Source organism: Podarcis erhardii, assembly GCF_964252035.2.
Source record: "Podarcis erhardii genome assembly, chromosome: 11".
NCBI classification, from domain to species: domain Eukaryota; kingdom Metazoa; phylum Chordata; class Lepidosauria; order Squamata; family Lacertidae; genus Podarcis; species Podarcis erhardii.
Window position 1 is genome coordinate 26,168,555 of NC_138501.1, and position 22,416 is coordinate 26,190,970.

At 39.9% G+C, this 22,416-nt stretch overlaps 1 long non-coding RNA gene across 2 annotated transcripts in view; it reads right to left on the bottom strand.

Moving 5' to 3' along the window:
• Window positions 1-2,622: 2,622 nt before the first annotated feature.
• LOC309352272 overlaps window positions 2,623-22,416 on the bottom strand; it is a 41,361-nt gene continuing 21,567 nt past the window's right edge. The window contains exons 2-3 of one of the 2 annotated variants that reach the window (XR_014161219.1): window positions 18,202-18,303; window positions 2,623-2,732 (exon numbers count right to left, since the gene is read on the bottom strand). This is a non-coding gene — a long non-coding RNA (uncharacterized lncRNA). Of the gene's footprint in view, window positions 2,733-17,516; window positions 17,745-18,201; window positions 18,304-22,416 lie in introns of those variants that run through there. The other variant, XR_014161220.1, reaches the window with a different exon arrangement.

A 22,416-nucleotide genomic window follows, 5' to 3' on the forward strand; every position in this document is an offset into this window, starting at 1 on the left:
ACATAACACAAGAGCAACTAAATCAAATGAAAACAATTTTTTAAAAGGCCTTTGAAAAATGCATTTGACTTTGTAATCTTGGGAGGAATATAGTCAGGAAGATTTTCTTAAGATAATAGGGTCTGCCAAAGGGGTGGAGAGCGTTCAGGCCAGACATCTCTTGGGCACTTGGGACTCTCAGGCTATGTCATCTTCTCTGCTCTGACACCACAGCTGGGAACCTTTGCTCCAGCTGTGCCCCACCAGACAAGCCTCTCCTGTTTCTTATGTGTTCTTGCCCAACCAGAATGTGTCCTTGCCTTGCAATAATGCTTCTTAGTTGCCTGAATGGAGTATGGAGGCATGTGTGTGTGTACAGTTTTCGGACTTTTGGTTGTTTATGTACTGCAGCCAGAATCCCTTATGCGGAGAAGTGGGAAGACGAAGTCCTAGCAAAAGAAGAATCGATTTTAAAGTTAATGGACTATGTAGACATGGTGAAGTTGACAGCAAAAATAAGAGCTCAAAAAGATGAGAATTTTGCTAGAGAGTGGAAGTTCTTTTCGGACTGTTTGAGAAAAACTATAGCCAAATGAGCAGTATTTGAGGAATAGGCAAGGGAAGGAAAATGAATACAGTGGTACCTCAGGTTACATACGCTTCAGGTTACATACGCTTCAGGTTACAGACTCCGCTAACCCAGAAATAGTACCTCAAGTTAAGAACTTTGCTTCAGGATGAGAACAGAAATCGTGCTCCGATGGCGTGTAGGCAGTCGGAACGAATTAAGTACGTAACCAGAGGTACCAGTGTAGTAGGGGTAGTGGAGCTGGTGCTTCAGACATGAGTGCTCTATGAGTGCTCTTGAACCTTTTGTAAGCACTACCAAAAAGAGGTACAGTGGTACCTCGGGTTAAGAACTTAATTTGTTCTGGAGGTCTGTTCTTAACCTGAAACTGTTCTTAACCTGAAGCACCACTTTAGCTAATGTGGCCTCCCGCTGCCGCTGCGCCACCGCCGCGCAATTTCTGTTCTCATCCTGAAGCAAAGTTCTTAACCCGAGGTACTATTTCTGGGTTAGCGGAGTCTGTAACCTGAATCGTATGTAACCTGAGGTACCACAGTAGTCCCCAAAGCCTGGGCCTTTTGAAGCATCCTTGGCATGCTAATCCCTAAACCCCATGCAATGGAAAACATCTATGGATGGCTTTTACAGACAACACTGCTTTTGATGACACAGAAGCAGGTAGGACAATTTCCTTGTGATAAGTAGGCAACCATAACTGTGCCATCACTACATTTTCTGGAGCAGCATTTTCTGGATCAGGCGATTCTAGATGCTTATTACAGTGACTTACAGGGATGGGAATGTGAAGAGATCCTGTATGAAACCGAGGAAAAAGTGATGTGGAAACAACCAAGAAACCAAGAGAAACTTTAAGCCAACCTCTGGGTCTCCCTTTTTCAACCAAGTGATCTTGCTAGTTTGCCCTGTAAATCATCGTCTCTCCAGGCCTCTCTGCTCTGTCATTTCTGTGTAATTCAGAGAAAGTTAACCTGGGCTTTTTAAAAACAGCAATCGGTACTAGCGTGCCTTTAACACAGTAATAACACATGTCAAACTGCTATGGAATCTCTGCACTTATCCTCAGAGTTCTTTTATAACAAATTCACAAGTACTGTTTTCCTAAAAGCACCTTTCAAGTGATCTGCCTTTTACTGAAATGCGACTGCTTCTGTGTACTTATTTTTAAAATGGCTTGACAGAATTGCTAATGTTCTCGTTCCTTCAGGATATTTCCTAATACTTGTAGCCTTTTCATGTTTCTAATTAGGCCAGTAATGGTCCCTGAAGTTAAACCAATTAAAATTATTTACTGTGACACACAGTGTGAAGATAATTATCTGATATCTGAATCCAACTTCTGCTTACTTCGCAACATTACTTAATAGGAAACAGAGAAACTGATGCCTGTGCTTTCATTTTACTTGTCTACCAAATGTGTTTGCCCTATAGCAAACTGTTTAAATAAAGCATTAAAATCTTTGTGGTGCTAATCAAAATGTTTAAAATCCACTCACACTCCCTTTATAATTCTGAGAAGCATATAAAAACACTTGTACATTACCTTTCTACATTATGTTTGCTGACCAAACATATACCCACATTGCGTATAGAGAATGCAGCATCCACAGTTGTTGTTGTTGTTTTTTAAAAAAACATTGTTCATTTTCAGAGTTTTCTTTCTCTTAAAAATACCCACTTTCCCCCTCCACAGTGCTATCCCTTGTCCTGCCGCATATTCCCACACTACCACCTCTTCTGCCTCCAGAGGAAATATTATTTGTATTTATTTATTTTTTAAAAATCTTTTAACATTTTGATACAGTGAATACCAGAGCTTTTAAAACAATACAAAATTATCAGGGAAAAAACATCATAACAGCAGCCACCAAGGGCCTGAGATTTGATACAGATAGTCAGTGAAAGTCAGTTAAATAAATCAGGTATGCAACAGGCAGGGAGAACATCCCAAAGTAGGTTGCTCCCATATTTCAGAAGGGAGAGCATTCTGCAAAGTGGGTGCCAAAACATAAAAGACTATATTAACAGATTCCAAGCCCCCACCCTGGACCGGCCTTCTTCTAGAAGATGTTGCGGAATAAGGAAAACTGAAACGTTCCATCATCACTCTTAACACCAATCCAGAGCAGTTTGTTTTTTTTGCTTGGGGTGTCTTCTTCTTGTTAAACTGGAAGAATTAATGAGAGAATAATTCTAATTTTAATGTTTATATACTTAAGTTTTAGATTTGCTGCATAGGAAACACAATGCATATGGGACTGAAAGTTCTATAGTTACATAAGTTTTTCGTTAAACATGTGATAGTAGCATGTGCAAAAGCAGTGAGTTTAGAAGTAAGAATTCTGCCTAAATGCAGAACCTTTCCTCCTAGGAAAACAGTGCAGGTACTCACCAGGACATTGTTACAGTAAGTACCAGACTTTTAACCAGTGCTTTTCTTCTACAAAAAAGTGTCAGTACTGCGTACCCTTGAATACCCCCAGGGGGGAAAAGCACTGCCTAAATGCAAGGTTGAAATTGCGGAAGATTTCGGAGAGCAGGAGTGACTAAATCTTATGCTAAAGCATGTTGCAATAAACCTTCAGTAGTGTCAAGGAATGTAGGATAACAAACTACAAAGAGCTCAACTCAATAAATATACACTCAGAGCATGATTTAGATGCATAATGCTGTGTTATAATACACCTCATGTATATTTTCTCGTTTGCTCCCATTGAAAACACAAATGCAAATATGCCAATAAAAGTTGTTGGTGATGTACAGTATGGGTTGGTAGTCAACTATGTTTTATTCAGAGTATACCCACTGAAATTCATGGAGTTAGTCATGTTCATTTATTTCAATAGGTAAAACACAGATAAAACACAGGTGAACATCACACATGATATTAGAGATTATTAGAAATTAGAGATTGGCCTGTCAATTTAAATACAACCACCTCTGTGGGAAATTACTCTAATGTAGATCAGCTTCATTGGGTGCGTGTAACATTTGGTTAAACCCTTTCCATGCGTATTGGCCCAATAGAAAGCAGTATCTATTGATACATCCATAGAGGCTTTTCGTGAGATCCCAAAGCCTTTGGAGCTGTTTCAAGTGAAGCAACTATTGCTGGATGTCCACAGGTGCCCATGCCTTCTGGGGCAAGGCGTGTGACAACTAGGGAGATGAATTTCTCAATGGTAGAACCCTATGGAAGGCTTAGCTGATGCTCATTAAAAACAGCAAAACCAAACTACTGTTTATACCAAGCATGGGGAACATTTGGCTCTCCAGATGATGCTAAACTACAACTCCCATCAGGCTCAGTCAGCATGGCCAATGGCTGATGACAGCTGTAGTCCAGCAACATCTGGAGGGCTAATGGTTACTAACTTCTGATATACACCTGCTATTTTCATTGTAATTTTTTATTGTTTTATTATTTTCTTGTTTGGCTCTGAGGTTTTTATAAACTGTGCTGGATATATGTCTTTATTGAAAGAATCTTGATACTACCATACATGAAATTAAATCATAATTTGAGGAGGGTAGATAATTGGATCAGTAATGTAGACAGGAAAGCCGTTGTAAGAGACATGGGTGGTGCTCTAGATAACATTTTGAATTGGTGGTGATGGGGGAATAGAGCAAAAAAACAATTTCTACTGCCTTTCAGGAACCAGATCAGATAATCTGAACTCCAAAATCCCAGAAGAAATTGTAAATACCCCTGGATCAGATTAATGCTGAATGAAACCTCATCCTCCCCAACCCCTCCCCCCTCACAGTTTGGTGCCTATTTGTGGGTGGCAAATTTCGTTATTTCTCAATTTGTGTGCGGATTTTTAAAGAGTTTTCTGTGTGGAGAGACATTCAGGTGGTGACAAGACAGTAGCAGGTTTTTAAATAGCATTTCAATGATGATGTTTATCAAGTTCCTCTTAGCATTTGCAAGCCAATGACACCCCCCCCCCAGGAAAACAGCCACCACAAAAAATGGTGGTGACTATTGTTTGTGGTGGCAGTTGCCATAAATCCCACAGATTCCTGTTTTAGGGGCATGTGGTGTTGGAAGTGGTGAGAGTTGCAGTCAGCTGTCTTATGTTCTCATTAAAATAAAAGGAGGGGGGGGGCAAATGCCACAGCTCCACTACTGCTCTGCTGCTGACAGTAACTCCATTTTCAGGAGCCATTTAAGTCTGCACCATTAAATTGTCCCCAATTTGGAACACACACCTCTACAAATGTGAAGGAGAAGTTCTCTGTGGAGAAGTTTCTCCTCAGCAACAAGTCAAACCATGTGACTAATAGCAAGCACTACAGTTCAGAATCTACCACAATTCACAATATTGTAGCGTGAAGTTCTGCAACAGGATTACGGTTTTCAAAAATTAAAACAACTACATTTGATGTGAAAGATTAACTAATATCACAAGAGTTGCAGAAGGAATGCATGTCGCTCAAAGGAAAACCAAGAGGATTGCTTTCACATGGAATTGGGCCTGTTAAGGTACTCTTTGTTTTGACTTGTAGAAATCAAGTTGGCCCATAACCTGTATAAATACAAGAGGATTGTTGCTCTCCAGAACTCTTATCATTTGCTCAGATCATTTGCTCACTGTATCTTGATGAAGTAATGCATAACACAAGTCAGCTGCATGGATACTAAATCAAATGGTACATCTGACACCCTGACTTGAATTACATTAAAAAAAGTCAGCCCCCAAAATAACTTTGTAAAATATATATAGAACTGAAGTGTTTCGTCATATAAATTGTACTTGTTTCTCTAATTTGCCATTGTAGAGACACCAGGCCATTATTTTGCAACCTACTACAGCTAATTAATAATTGTCTACTCATAACACCATTGAGAGCATGTGGATATGTGCCAGCCTTGGCACTAAGGAGTTAAAAACTCCTCAGTCTGCACTTTGTAAAGTTTGCTCCAATGCCCTTTTAGACAATGACAAGCTGTTAAGTGTAAAACTAATTAACATTTCAAAAACTGGTGTTAATCAGTAGTGCTTAGATTCATCTGGAGCACTCTTCTGCAGACTTTCCCCTCCTCTTGTTTTTTTACACTATAACTTTAAAGTTACTTCTGTTCAGTGCATGTCAAACACACATATGGAACCAAGAAAACTATTCCTGCTTCAAATTCCTTCCTGGGAAGTCTCAGTGAATCTGAAATAAGTTACCTGCCAAATGTTCATATCCATTGGAAATTTGACGAATTCGTTACTGCAGTGCATATTTGTCCTGATTGTGACTTTTGTTAAACAAGGCTGCAGCATGGGGTTTGTAGTGTTTATGAATGGGGGAACTGAATTATTATTATTCTGATGCATCTTTACAAAGGTGCATTTATTCAAGTTGTACTATCACAGGATGAAACTGCAGAATCATTTAGATGCATTTGAATGCACATGAGGCTGATTAAGATGCATTTGAATGTAAGCGTCATTTTAAAATATAATAAACTATGTGTTTCAAAGATATTTTGTTAGTGTTAGAGGAATTTCCTTCATCAATTTGGAAGGTTGGGGAATCCTGGTTTAGAACAAGGGTCAACTCATGAAACCCAAAATTGGCCCAGAGTGTGTATCATATTAAAAAATGTGTACAGCATCTTCTGACTGGTCTATGTCATGTCAGGCTATTCCCAAGGATACAATGAAGGAAACAGGCAAGCAGCTGCAAGTAATAATATTTGTCTGATTGTAAGCACTGGTAAGCACTAAACAACTAAACAACAACAAGCACTGGTTTACAATCATGCAGCCATCACATAAAAGGCTCTGCTATTTCATATTTTAAATTCATCCCACACTCAGGAATGATTTGGGATCTTGCAAGTTTAGGTCTGCGATCGGTTTTTAAACTGGATAACACTTGCATTATAGCTTTGCAGAAGTATGAGCTGCCCATAGAAGAAGAAGAAGAAGAAGAAGAAGAAGAAGAAGAAGAAGAAGAAGAAGAAGACGACGACGACGACTTTGGATTTGATATCCCGCTTTATCACTACCCGAAGGAGTCTCAAAGCGGCTAACATTCTCTTTTCCCTTCCTCCCCCACAACAAACACTCTGTGAGGTGAGTGGGGCTGAGAGACTTCAGAGAAGTGTGACTGGCCCAAGGTCACCCAGCAGCTGCATGTGGAGGAGCAGGGAATCGAACCCGGTTCACCAGATTATGAGTCCACTGCACTTAACCACTACACCACACTGGCTCTCGAATTCCCCTCCCCTTACTTTTCAACAGCATCTTCAGAATAACACTTGATGACTTTCTAAAGAAGCTGTGGAAAGGCAAATCTATTATTCTTTCTTTCTTTCTTTCTTTCTTTCTTTCTTTCTTTCTTTCTTTCTTTCTTTCTTTCTTTCATCTTTAAAGCAGCTGCAAGTGGCAACACGGTTAAGTACAATGTGGCCTACCTCTGATAATTTGGGATTAGGAAACATGGAGCAAGTGCTTGTTCCTCTGCCTAGAACAAAACTCATCTGTGAGAGAAAGTCACACATCTTCTCAGACTGCAACAATTTACAGCTTCCAGAGCTCCAAAAGCAGCGATCAATCTTCCCTAAAGCACTGCTGTTACAAACTGAGTGGTAAATTTCATCTTGAGATTTTCTCATGGTTAGAAGCAATGTTTGAAGGGAGGCTGCCATCAACAATTGGCCTTAAAACGTGCCCTTTCTAGAAACAAGTGCCATTAAAACACAACATCACACACATTCCCATGAAATAAATACATACACAAAGCATTCTGCTTTAGAAGAATACTGGCCTATCATGAAGTACTAGAAAATGGGCTAGAGAAGAAAATAAACTGACAGCATAATCTGGACCACATCTTCTCAGACATAGATACTATTTAATTCAATGGTGCTTACTACTTAATTTCTGCTAAGATTACAACCTTAGTCTTTTTAGTCTTAGTCCTTGGCATATGGAGCAGAGGCTTCCTTTCTCTGGTGGGGAAACTACACCGTTATGGAGGGCTCTGTTGCACCAGCCAGTGGTGTGGATTCTTGTCAGGCTACCAATAGCTATGGTCCTGCTGGCTGTGGCTAGTTTAAGACTCCAAAGTGGGATGTCATGGATTGGGGAGAGGCATAGCTGGGTCAGCCAAGGATCCTCTGGATCCTAAACTGGGCTAACATCTGGAGAGTCCTGACCTGGACCACCCCATTGCACGAGCCTGGAGCCTACACAGCAAAAATTGAGAAAAATACTGCCTCTCTTACTTAAGCGCTGGCTAGTGCAAATCCAGGGCTGTGGATGCAGTGATGACTCTTCCACTGCTGCTCCCTAGCCCTGCTTCTCCCCAGCCAGAAGGTACGTTTGCTCCATAATCCATCCTGAGTCAAGGTGAATGTTTGGTGGACAGACTTGGCAAGTGACATGTAGAGTAGCTCTACTTGAGGAAAGGGATACACAGGGGTAGGAGTGGGGGGAAACCCTATTGTGCAAGCAAAAGTCCTTGCATGGGCTTCTGCTGATAGGACTCAAATGCTGAAACCTATATCTTTTCCTCAAAGGTAATGAGGTAGCCAAGCTAAGAGAAATGGGGAATGGGTGTTTCCTCACTGTAGAAGACACTTGCCTATGGCCACTGCTCTAAATTTAAAGGCCTGCAACTATGCTGGGGCATAATGGCTAGGGCAACCCAGTCAGATGGGTGGGGTACAAATAATAAAATTGTTATTATGTGACTAGAGAAGTTATGCAGGTTCTAAACAGAAAGTTATCACTCCATATCAACTATTAAGGAAGTCTGAACATGTCCACTGGAGAGATGTGTTGGATATCCAGGTGCAAAAGTTGGAATAATATCAAAAGAATCAGGAATGTATACCGCAACCTTCAACTAGCTTTTCTTACATTTTACTTTCTTAGTATTCATTTTGATCAGTAAACAAATTTAGTGGTTCTTTTGCTTACCCATAGCTCTTTAAAGCACTTTATTTCCCCGACGAATTTTCCTTTAATTTGAGATATTTGATTGTTGTTGTTGTTGTTTATATATATAAAAGCATGACATGTAGATCTTTTCACAATGTTACAGGCCTTTAAAGTCTTTCTGATTATTTATAGGCCGTTTGGTGAGACCAGAAGGCAGGTGACCGCATTCTACACCAACTGTAATTACAAGTTTTGCTATTGTTCCAGTGGACTACCTGGAGAGAGATTTCTTGCTTATATCTGGTACTTGGGATGCACACTAGATTTGGCTTCAGTTTTTGAAAGTTCTAAACCACATTGGCAAGTTCATGCTTTTTTATTACTCGCTTGGCTCTGTATCATCTTGTTAACTGTGGTGTTCAGCATGTTCCATGATGCCCACTTCCCTTCTGTTTGGTCCAACATCTGAGCCAATACTGTGGACACCCATGGGGTGAACTTGGCAGCTGTGAAACCCAGATGCTGAGTTCTAGCATGTAGTTTTCCAACAGCAGCATCTGGGTGTTTGGTTGGCCTTTTATCTGGCTTATGTTGGCTGTCGTGGTGGCTGCAGAAATTCTGTGTGGCTGGCATGGGATTAGTCTGCTGGCCTATTTTGTTCTCTTGAATGTCACGTTCTTTTTCATTCATATTTCATAGCCATGCATTTACCCCTTTCTGTGGATGGGGCTGGAGGAAATCCAAACCATGTATAATGTCATAAAGAAATCTTGATATATATTTTTAAAGATTCATCTGATGTATTGTTTTCAATTACTAGTGGATCGGTTATGGTCATACATGAGAGTCACCCGCAGAACAAAGCATACCACAGGAATTCTTCCAGACACCTTATAGCAGTAGTGGCTAACCATTTTTGGTTCAAATGTGACATTCAAACCTGGCCAATTCTTTAAGGACCACATACCAGTAGTGGGTGTAGCCATCCCACATTCTTGCACACAAACACACAGGACACACAGATACACGTAGTAGTCCCACTTTTCAGCTGATCAATGCAGTCTAGGAGAGGGGATATCCCTCCCTCTATATTCACCAAATGCTTTTTGACAGAGGCGGCAATTTGCATCCCCACAAAGTTCCTGGGTTCTGACTACACCAATGCCTATATTAATGCTTTCTTTTTGCCACTGTTACCTAAAATAGTGGGTTCAACACCTTGCTGCATCTGCAGCAGCACAACCGGATGCCTTTGACTGCCCTAGCTGTCACAGCAAAGATGGGGCAAGCTTGTTTTTTCCTGCTTCAGAGGGTAGGACTTGAACCAATGGATTCAAGTTACAAGAGAGGAGAGTCTGATTAAATATCAGTAAGAACTTTCTGACAGTAAGAGAGAATCAGCAGTGGAATGGACTCCCTCAAGAGGTTGTGGCCTCTCCTTCTTTGGAAGTTTAGAAGCAGAGGTTGGGTGGCTATCTATAATGGATGCTTTGGTTGAGATTCCTACGTTGCAAGACTAGATGACCCTTGGGGTCCCTTTGAACTCTACAGTTCTATGATTTGCTTAAGATAGAGAAATACCTGAATATTTACCATTTTCAGTGTTGCTAACTTGATATTACACTAGCAGCTTTCATTTAGCTGGAAAATACAGTAGCAAAGATTCAGGACTAGGGTGCTATTTTTCACTTTTCCAATGTTTCCATTTTCTGTTGGAATCTTAAACTAAACGGCAATAAAATTACACAGTGATTGGATACTTCTGCTCTGATATATTTCTTTGTGATGAGAGCAGTTGGGCTCCACTCCTTGAATTTCAGGTTCTAATTTTAGAGCCAAGCAATCACAATCCAGTTCATGTTTCAGATTCTTCATTCATTGTTGGTCTCAAAGGACATAGCTATTATAGATACAGCAGTGGGGTTTCACTTTTTTAATCAGAATATTAAGACAGCATGGGTTACTGTTTTCAATACAGGACATCATATGGCATTTGCAAATATGACTGTATGAAGTTGCTTGAAAATAGAGTTTCTGCGAAATACACAGCTTATGGTGCTTTTCAAAAAATGAATTTTCAATAATATCCATTGTTTCTATGATCTAAAAATGGGAAAGGTATACAATTTCTCCTACCTTTACAATTTAGCTTTCTTCATCCATTTTAAATAAATAATGCTATCAACAACCTATTTAATTCATCATTGCCATTGAAACAATTATTGAAAGTTTTTCACGTGGAAATAAAGGAGAGGTACAATGTTGTGTGTGTTTTTAAAAAATGGGGCTAGAAGTGGAATAGCTCTCCTCTGCTGTTTATAGTTAATTGGTGTGGGAAGTGAAAATCATGTAAACATGTTGGATGTCCTTGCTATGCAAAATACAACTCCCTTTACAGGAAGATATGTGACACCTATCTCACAGACAGGAGCTTGCAATCCTGTTCATTAATTTTATCACTAACATAAACTTTTAATATGCATATGATCAGTATATGGGACTTCCAGGGCAGCTTAAAATGACTGTAACCTGTAATTACTGTCCCTGTACTTGATTATAATAATCTGATTGCAATTATTCAGTGATTTTAATACAAGCCCCAAGCTACATAACAATAATTCAAGTGCAGTGATTGGGAACATGTTTCTGTTTGGCTGTGAAATTATGTTTTAATCCACATTGATTCAGGGATCTGGCTATAGTTCTGTTCCTGTAATTAAGGCATATTTGTACAGTCATGTAGAATAACTTTCATCAGAAGTGATTTAAATTAATGCAATGGTCCTATATAAGTCAGAATGGATCAGGAACATGAGTTTCTTAGATATTAATAATGTGGCGAAAATAGCAGGGGATGGCTGGTTTGGTCCCAATAATGAATTACAATAATTTTCAGATGCAAAGGAGGACTTGAGCAAATGAGAATTTTCTGTGGATGTTGAACTTATTAGTATTGACCATCACTATGCTGCTGATTGTTTACTAATTTATTTTAAAGTATTTTCTTGAAACACTTATTTAAAGCAGCTCAACAGACCACATCAAAACCTCAGCCGCAAATCCTGTGGCAAATGTCACCAGGAGGAAACCCCCAACTCCTGGAGTGAAGACATGAGAGACCCAAACGTGGGTTGAGCACTGTGCCACAACTTATTATATAATGCTTTGGTTTCCAAACTCTGAGAAACTCCAGGGGCAGTGCTGGTTGGTTTTTGGATAACAGAACACAGGAGAGACTTGTGACATTTTTTGAAAAAGTTGCTTTATTCACAAATATAAAAGCAGAGCCTAAGAGGAAGCAGCTGACAAAATCCTACAAAGCAACAGATCAATGGCTATCCTGCATAGAATCAAAGAATTGTAGGGTTGGAAGGTACACCAAGGGTTCATGTAGTCCAACCCCTTGCATTACAGGAATCACAGCAAAAGAATGGACAGATTGCCATCCAAGCTCTGTTTAGGAACCTCCAAGGAAGGAGAGTCCATTCCACTGTTGAAAGTCCTTCCTGGTGTTTAGTCAGAATCTCATTTCTTGTATTTTGAATCCATTGGTTTGGGTCCTACCCTCTAAAGCAGCAGAAAACACAAACTCTAGATTCCCCCGCTTCTGTCGTATTGCATAGATCTGGACAGTTAATTGGTAAGCTGCCTAACAAACATTTGATCAACCAGAAGCTGAAACAATATTACATGTCTAATCTGCAAATTAACTAAGAATTATAAGGTCTAAGATATAAAATAAATGTACCAGGCAAAAACATAAACAAACAAACAAACAAAAACAAACAAATATATAAACCACATGTCTGAATCAGGACAGGAAAAGTCCTGAAACCATTTTGTCTCTCCCAGATTGACTTCAAATGTTTCTGTGCAAGGACAAAGGAAATGGGAAAAACTCCCCATTGTCTGTCTCTGTGCTCACAAATCCTGTCTTAAGGGGTATCTGTGTATGAACAGGGTGAGCCTGTGACCTGGTTTCAGGAACTGAGTATTTATCATGGAGATCCCATGGACAGTAATATTAAAAGGAAAGGGAGTTCATGATGGCTGGGAGTTTGTTAAGAGGGAGATAGTAAAAGCACAACTTCAGGCAATACCAATGAGACGGAAACATGGATGGTGCCTAAAGAAGCCAGGGTGGCTATCTAAAGAACTTTTAACTGAGTTAAGATTAAAAAAGGATGTATACAAAAAATGGAAAAGGGGGGAAACCACCAAAGAGGAATTCAAACAAATAGCCAGCACGTGTAGACACAAAGTCAGAAAAGCTAAAGCACAGAATGAAATCAGGCTTGCTAGAGAGGTTAAAAGCAACAAAAAAGGCTTTTATGGGTATGTTCGTAGCAAAAGGAAGAACAAAGAAACAGTGGGGTCACTCAGAGGAGAAGATGGTGTAATGCAAACAGGGGACACAGAAAGGGCTGAACTCCTCAATGCCTTCTTTGCCTCAGTCTTCTCTGATAAAGAAAACAATGCCCGACCTGAAGAATTTGGAGCAAATGATTCAGCAGAGGAAACACAGCCCAGAATAACTAAGGAGATAGTACAAGAATACTTGGCTAGTTTAGATGTATTCAAGTCTCCAGGGCCAGATGAGCTGCATCCAAGAGTATTAAAAGAACTGGCAGATGTGATCTCAGAACCACTGGCAGTCATCTTCGAGAATTCCTGGAGAACAGGCGAAGTCCCGGCAGACTGGAGGAGGGCAAATGTTGTCCCTATTTTCAAAAAGGGGAAAAGAGAGGACCCAAATAATTACCGCCCAGTCAGTCTGACATCAATACCAGGGAAGATTCTGGAGCAGATCATTAAGCAAACAGTGTGTGAGCACCTAGAAAGGAATGCTGTGATCACCAATAGTCAGCATGGATTTCTGAAAAATAAGTCATGTCAAACTAACCTGATCTCGTTTTTTGACAGAATTACAAGCCTGGTAGATGAAGGGAACGCAGTGGATGTAGCCTACCTTGATTTCAGCAAGGCATTTGACAAGGTGCCCCATGATATTCTTGTAAAGAAGCTGGTAAAATGCGGTCTTGACTATGCTACCACTCAGTGGATTTGTAACTGGCTGACTGACCGAACCCAAAGGGTGCTCATCAATGGTTCCTCTTCATCCTGGAGAAGAGTGACTAGTGGGGTGCCACAGGGTTCTGTCTTGGGCCCGGTCTTATTCAACATCTTTATCAACGACTTGGATGATGGACTCAAGGGCATCCTGATCAAATTTGCAGATGACACCAAACTGGGAGGGGTGGCTAACACCCCAGAGGACAGGATCACACTTCAAAACGACCTTGACAGATTAGAGAACTGGGCCAAAACAAACAAGATGAATTTTAATAGGGAGAAATGTAAAGTATTGCACTTGGGCAAAAAAAATGAGAGGCACAAATACAAGATGGGTGACACCTGGCTTGAGAGCAGTACATGTGAAAAGGATCTAGGAGTCTTGGTTGACCACAAACTTGACATGAGCCAACAGTGTGACGCGGCAGCTAAAAAAGCCAATGTAATTCTGGGCTGCATCAATAGGAGTATTGCATCTAGATCAAGGGAAGTAATAGTGCCACTGTATTCTGCTCTGGTCAGACCTCACCTGGAGTACTGTGTCCAGTTCTGGGCACCACAGTTGAAGAAGGACACTGACAAACTGGAACGTGTCCAGAGGAGGGCAACCAAAATGGTCAAAGGCCTGGAAACGATGCCTTATGAAGAACGGCTAAGGGAGCTGGGCATGTTTAGCCTGGAGAAGAGGAGGTTAAGGGATGATATGATAGCCATGTTCAAATATATAAAAGGATGTCACATAGAGGAGGGAGAAAGGTTGTTTTCTGCTGCTCCAGAGAAGCGGACACGGAGCAATGGTTCCAAACTACAAGAAAAAAGATTCCACCTAAACATTAGGAAGAACTTCCTGACAGTAAGAGCTGTTCGACAGTGGAATTTGCTGCCAAGGAGTGTGGTGGAGTCTCCTTCTTTGGAGGTCTTTAAGCAGAGGCTTGACAACCATATGTCAGGAGTGCTCTGATGGTGTTTCCTGCTTGGCAGGGGGTTGGACTCGATGGCCCTTGTGGTCTCTTCCAACTCTATTATTCTATGATTCTATGATTCTATGATCATCACAAAGGAATCGCCAGACTGCCCAAATAATGCAATCAGTGATCATTCTCAGGTAACCTGGCAGACAGGTTTTTTTTTTGCTGTAGACCACCTCTTCTATGATGTATGTATAATGTGTTGGGGGGTGGAGTGGTCTTGAGCTAGAAGGTGGCAATTAAAAAAGTCTATATAAGGCCATGCGCACCATTGTTCTGGGTCCCTCCTGCCTCCTGCCTGTGGTTGTGAGCACCCTGTTGGAACAGTTAAAAAAATCTGGCTTACTAGCTGCTTTGCTTCTCAGTATTCTCTGGTTGGCCTCTGTTATTTTCTCCTACCGATAGAGAACCTACAAAAGGACTCTATATGGGCTCTTCCCATAAGGGGAAAGGAACAGTTTTTTTTTTCTTATAACAACTGGTAGTTAAAGCACACTTCTCCAACCTCTAGGCAGGCATTCAGAAAAATGCTTGCTTTGGGTGGTGGCCTGACAGTAGTATGAAGCACTTTCTCAGTAGTGCAAATGGGCTTTGTTTTTGTTGTTGCACATGCAAAGCAACAGACTTTATATACATTATACAGTGGTACCTTGGTTCCCAAATGGCTTAGCTATCGAACAAATCAGCTCCTGAATGCTGCAAACCCGGAGGTGTGTGTCCTGGTTTTTGAACGTTTTCCGGAAGTCGAATGTCTGACGCAGCTTCCACAGCTTCTGCTTGAGTGCGGGAAGCGCCTGCAGCTAATCAGAAGTTGTGCCTTGGTTTTTGAGCAGTTTCAAGAGTCGCATGGACTCCCAGAACGGATTAAGTTTGAGAACCAAGGTACCACTGTATCTTGTAATACTGAAAAAATGCATACTTTTTGTTATAAGTTACATTGTTACGTTGTTATAAATTACATTGGATATTTTGTGTAAATTATGTGTGTGTGTGTGTGGGGGGGGAATTATATAAGAATAAAATGTTGTAGCCAGATAATATATTGCCTGCTTTTTATGCCCTTTAAAAACAAATGTGTTCATTTGTGTGTGTGTGCCAAACTCTTTGGCCCAGGTGGAAGAAAGCCTAGTTTTGCCCCAGTCAGGGATGACAGTTATGATTCAGGAACATCTGGGTGGCACACCCTATCTTAAAGGAATGTCAAGGAAGGCCCTTTCTGTATTATCAGTCCTAGCCAGTGATGGTTGGTGCTCCTGCTTCCAGCCCCTGTGAGCCATTAATCTGTGTGATTTATTATTTCTTTTCATATTTTTTAAATCCCTGTTTTCAGGAACCAAATCTGCTTCTCCACACAGATGCCTTGGGTCTCACCTGTGTCTCTGCTTCCCAGCACCCGCAATGGAGTGGTCAGTTGTGAATGACCTACTGTATTTGATGGAAAAACTCATTTACCAAGGCAAAATTAGTAATAAGGGGGGGGGCACACCCAGCTAGTCCTTACTGTCAAAAGTTGGGTGGGCAGAATAGTTGTCGATGTAGCAGAAACTGTGGTTTGGGAGAGACCTGTCACCTTAATTTGGTGCAGTCATGCCTTCTTAAGGCAGGAGTTTACAAGGAGCAGCTGCATGCCTTATCCCTCTTAACAGGCCGAGGGGAGTGGGGTGGAAATCACCTCTCCTATGAGGCATGTTGGGAAGCACCATTCTCAGACTTTCAGTCAATACATGTTAAAGACACTTTGTCTCCTACAGATACCAGACAGAAAAATCGAGGCCTGAAAATATTGAATCTAACACCTGAGTTCGTTTTAGGAAGTAAAGAGGCAGCAGAAGTGCCTTGAATTGGAAGATGTGGCTGATTTCACTCCTAGTCAAACCAACATTTCACTCAGTAGCACACCTGACTTGCGTTTGGTCCCCACAGCAGAGCTGAAAACATCTTATTGAAATGAACTCAGGGTGTTGAAGTGACCTCAACTTCCCTTGGGAACTTGAGGTGAACTTCATGCTCCAATTCATTCTAGCAACACAATAACAACATGGCTGTCAGTAGGCCTCAATCCTCTAAATAGGGCAGCTGCATAATTCCTCTCACTCTATCCAAGCATGCTGTCTTCCTTATCCTTTAAATGACAAAATTGCATGTTGAAGCCATATTTACATATCAATCCCTTCTCCTTGGTCCTTTGCTTAGGGCTGCAACTTATGATATGCTTTGTACCCTGCCTCTAATATCTGAGTGTAAAATGTTAGGAAGAACATACAAATATATAAATCACAGATAATTCCTTTAACACAAAAGCAGTCAGGTCTCAATCCTTTCCTGGCAGTTGTATTTTGAAGGCTGGCACTACAGTTTACTTATACTTTATGAGACCCTTCTGACAAATTGCATATTTATTTTCTACTTGGGAACAGAATCTGAGTTCAAAATGTATTTTAAGAAGTTGAAGATGCTCTTAATAGACATTAGGTCAACATAAATTCTCCAATAATTCCCACTCACCTGCTTCACACTGTACTGATACCTAGCTGTATTGAAGAAACTATTTCAAATAAAGAACTATCCTTCACAAGCTCATTTGCTCCTACAAAAAATACAGGAATAAATGTCTGGTTCTACACTTAGGCAGGAAGAAACAGCTGCACAAAAACAAGTTGGCAGACCCCTGGCTTGTATGTGGTACATGCAAAAAGGATCTATGGATCTTTGTAGACCACAAGCTTAACATGAGTCAAGAGTGTGATACAGCAGTGAAAAAAGCTAATGCCTGGAATACTGAAAATTTGTGATATGTCTGAACAGACGATTGATACATAAAGGCAAAACAGTGGATGCTCGGGTTGCGAACGTGATCCGTATGGGATGCGAGGGGGTTGGGCTTTTCAGCTGGTAATCAGTTTTTAAGAATTAGTCGCCGACAAGTAAATAATAAAGAAGAATTTGAAATACATCTTAAATTGTAAATATATATATTACAGACTCACAGTTGCTAAAGAACTCACTTTGTTTTGCCGAGTTACTTTTATTTGTTTATATAATATGGTGTATGTGTTTGTGCTGACTGAGGACAGCCTTTCCTCCCAAAACATCCTTGCTCAAAGATAAATTCATACAGTCCCTATACATCCCTAGAGCTGCTCTGTGGTTCATACAAGACTCTATAATACATTTAGAAGCTGAGTTTGTAGCCATTTTTGGGTATGCTTCAAGGTTCATCGGAAGTCATACTGTCATGATCAGCAGGGGCTAAAAAACATTAATAAAAGCCAGGAGGCAGAAAATGATAAGCTTTATGCTAGTAATTAGGAATAGAGGAGAATTTCATTCAGACCACAGAATTTTAAAGTTAACCAACCTCATTCATAGTGCCCAGACTTATTGTATTTTTCCATGTATAAGACGACCTTTTTTCTGAATTTTTTTTTGGTGATAAATTGAGGGTCGTCTTATACACAGGTTAATATGCTAAGTAAGCAAGGGCTGGTGCTGTGGCGGTAGCAGGGAAAAGGCAGATCCAGGAACTATAGGTGTTATAAGGTTAAAGTTGAAGGACAGTGCCGATAGGAAGGGTTAGGTTAAAACAAGCATAATTCTAACACCTCCCCCCCCCAAAAAATGACTGAAGGCTTGAACACAAAAAACTTGAAGATTTGTGGAATCCATTCTAAAAAAACTCAGCTAACCATTGAAGCCTTTGGTTTACCTTGAAATTCCTCAGTTTTGCCTGAGAAAGAGGAGGTTCACCTCCAGTTCTGACTATAGGCACTTTTGGCGAACCAACTCACCGCAAAAAAATGGGCAAATCCTGAAAATGTCATAAAACGAAACATTATAAGAAGGAGAAAAAACCTGCAACAAACCGAGTTTTGGAATCTGAATATATAATCTATCTCTCTCACACAAATAACTCCTTTTATCCAGTTGCAGCAATTGCATGTATCATTGAATTTCCTACCTTGGTTGTTTTTATATATAACATTTATTTAGATTTTGAGTATTCTACTGTCAGCACTGCACTTTAGGAAGCTGTTTTATGACATTCATGATCTATCATAAAAGCTGGCAGTGGTCAGCAATTTTCTTATTTTACTCTTGCTTTGCACTATGTAATATTATGCTCTGCTTTTAAGAAGATAGGTTAAAGTTTAATGCAAAATAGAAGAGAGTAGGAGCTACGTCAGAGATGAGACACAAGCATCTTTGCTATAAAATATGGCTTGCTCATAGCAGAGGTCAAGACATCTGTGGACTATTACAGTGGTGACGGTCACTCTTTGCTAAAGTATAAAATGTATTATTATGGATAACGGATAACAGTGAATTAGCTGATGTGCAATTGAATTGGCTAAGCTATAAACAGGCAGCTAAATTTTCCAAGGAAATTTGCTGCTCAGGATCAAAAATATAATTTCAGCAGCACCTAACTCTTTTAACGATATCTGAAAAATTATTGGAATTATATTTCTCTCAAATATTCACATGCTAATTTATGAATTTATACTTTAAAGACTGCAATCCTATAATGATTTACTGGGAATAAAGCTCTCTTAGCGACAGGAGAGGGAGCGAGATGGGACCATAGGTCCTGTCTATCTGCTGTTCTGAAAAACCAGTTCCACTGGGCTCCCCCCACGACTGTCATCTACAGGTATAGCCGCTCGGCTGAAAGACCAGCAACTGTTGGCTTTTTCTCTTCTTTCCATCATGGCTAGTCAGTACAAGAACTCTTGTAATTGTATGTGGGAACTAGTGCCTGATTTTCTTTTCTTCCTTCTCCCTCCCAATTCCTTTTCCTTTTGTATGTTGTCTTTTACATTGTAAGCCTGTGGGCAGATATTGCCTTACCATTGATATTTTTCTGCTGCCGTGGAAGCCTTTTCTGACTGAAGAGGAAAGGGGGATGCTTTAATAAATAAAACCAGTGCTTTTTTTTTCTTTAAAAAACGTTTAGGGCGACTCTCATTTTGACCCAAGAAAATCACAATTTTATAGTTCAAATCAGGAACAATAAATACAGTAAATGGACAAAAGTACAAAGATTCACAAAATGTTTAGGGGCATGCGTACACCTGCGTACCCCCCAGAAAAAAACACTGATTAAAACACAATAGCACTTAACTTCTGAGCAGTCATGTATAGGATTGCACTATTAATGGCATACTCATCACTTTCTATTATTTGTAATTACTCCCTCTGTAGGCTTGTTACTATTTCAGAAATTACTGCTCCTGAAGTCTCAACATTTCCATTTTCAGAATGTTGCAGTTTAGTTTCTTACATTACTGGGTAAAGTTTCCTAACATCTATTCCTGTTGTGCGCTTTAGAAATGAAATAAAATATATCTACATAATTCTATCTCAACAATAAATGGGAATTCCTATAAAAACCGTCCACTAAGCTATTTTACACAAATGAAACCATTTTAGAGCAATTACATTTTCCTACTCATTAAACGAAGGAAGAAAGACAACATAAAAGTATTCCCGCTCTCGTTTTTTGGGTGAAAGAATGAGGTGGGGGCGGGAAATCTCATTGATGGTTCATTTCAGTTTAGATTACTGACAGGGCAAAGGTTTGAACTTAACTTCAAAATATTTGTCAAGCCTGACGCTCTCTCTGTGTAATGAGCACAGAAGTATGATCCGGTAAGAGGGTGTTATCCGAGAAGCAGTTCCACACCAAGAATCAGTAATTAAGACTTGAAAAGTATTATGTGAGGTTTATTTCATTTATTAACTTAGGTTGCGTGATGTGGGAAAAGATTTTTCAGTTCTTTTTAGAGCTTTAATGAGCACAGTTCAAGAGATTACTACCACCTCCTCAATTTAACCAACTTCTCAACCACTGCTCCAAAGGAATCACATGAGTACTTGACCTCTGTAAGATTTTAAGAAGAAAAACAAACTTCATAAAACTTAATCACATTAGTTAAATCTGGAAGGATGTTTTAATGCTCCTCCTAAGCCACCAAGTTCTATTACCTGAAACCCATCAACATAATCCTTCCTTAGGAAGAAAGGAATAAATCAAATTGAAAAGATTTGTAATTGAATTATCCGCAGTCTCGGGGCAATTAGAACCATTTTTATTGGACACCTAGCTATAACCTTGACTGTTTCTAATTAGTTCATCAAGTCAGATAATAAGAAAATGTAGGGGCACTTTTGCAGTGTTATAAATTAAAGGGAGTTCATATTGTTGATACTGTGTGTACCACAGAAGTAATGGTGGAGATGTGCACATACAGAAAAGACAGATATAACAAAACAGAATCCAAAAATATAGAAGGAACCGATGTCAGGAGAGGAGTTCCAACATGCCAGTTGTAAGAGGATAGTTAAGTTTACTACATAGGCCAGAGACTGATATTACACTTAGGAATGGGTAGCAGGGATGGGTGCAGCCATGGACAGGTTTGTAACACTAGGGTCACGGTCTCATACAATGAAAGGGCAGGGTAGTGGAGATGTTGGGGCAGTGAGAGTTGGCTGCACTCGATGATATTGAGGATAATGATGTCTTAACTAGGCCTGCATTGGAGTGTAAAGGTGTATTTCATTTGAACAATTGTATTAAAATCATTGTTTATTACCACTTGGGTCCAAAGGTTCCTTCAGTGAGTGGGAAAACACTACCACTCATACAAAGTAGCACCCTGATTTCTCCCAGTCTCTCCTTGCCACTACAAACTACTCTGCCATAGCCCATGCCATTATAAAGGCTCTCCTAACTCTTAGGTGCAGCGTTGGCGGAGGGGCTGCAGTGAGGGAGCAGGATAGCACCATTGCATGAATGGAGTTTGCTCACACCTTTTTTTTATCCATGACCTTGCTGTTGCAGTAAAGAAATTTTATTTATTTAGTCCTGTGTAATGCTGAGGGGTTCAGTTAGGTATAAATTCTGGGCTGATTTAGCTTAATGAGGTCTACTCAGAAGTAAGTCTACTGAGTTTAATCAGGCTTACTCCTAGGTATGCATGCATATGATTATAGTCTAAGAATATTTTGTTGCTATCATTTAAGGGTGGCATTCGCTAACCAGAGCTCAGTGGTATAGGGCATTATTGTGTGTTCTGAATAAATCATAAAATGTATCTCTAACACCCCATTGTGTATTCTCACACACCGCTTACAGACACACAGCAGGAATTTCTGTACTCAGAGTCTCATTTTAGCAATGTGCAGAAACTCTAGACAGTATACGAAGGAAAGTAGTGTATATGTGTAATATAAAGTTGAACAGAAAATGCACTGGGGATTTTGGCACATGGAATAAAACTATCAAGTTCTTGGGGATGAGGCATTACAATGTCACGATCCTGCAAATTCCAGCTTCTTCATTACACAGACATGTGTAATATCATTTCCTTTCTAGATATCAGCTGCTCACATTACAGTTTGATGAGTGCCTTACAGAACATAAAGGTATTGTAGGCACTTTTAAAAACATTAATAATAGAACTCCCATCTGTTACTGATGCATGAAAGTCCAAGCTCTGTTGTGCACTGTTACGAGAAAACAGCTAGAGGAAAAACAGATACAGAGGCAAGTGACTTAACTAAGGACTTAATTTTCCTCTACTAACAAGGTAGTGTGGTATATATATTTTTTAGTATTAGTTTTTATTTTATTTTTATAAAAAAACCCTACTGGAGAAGGGTTTTTACATGGAGACGCTGTGGTGGTGGTGGGAACCAAGAAATAATACTACAGTACTGTATTCTTATCCAACAGGGTAAAAAGGAATCAGGCTGTTGAAGGAAATGATTCTGTCTCCTATCCAAGTTAATCATTCCCTTCTAAGTTGCTATCCCTTTAAAATGTCACTGCTTTCTTCATGAAGAGTTAAATGTTAATATTACTGGGCTTCATAACACTTCACTTATATATGAAAAAACCCAGCAATTTAGAAATAAG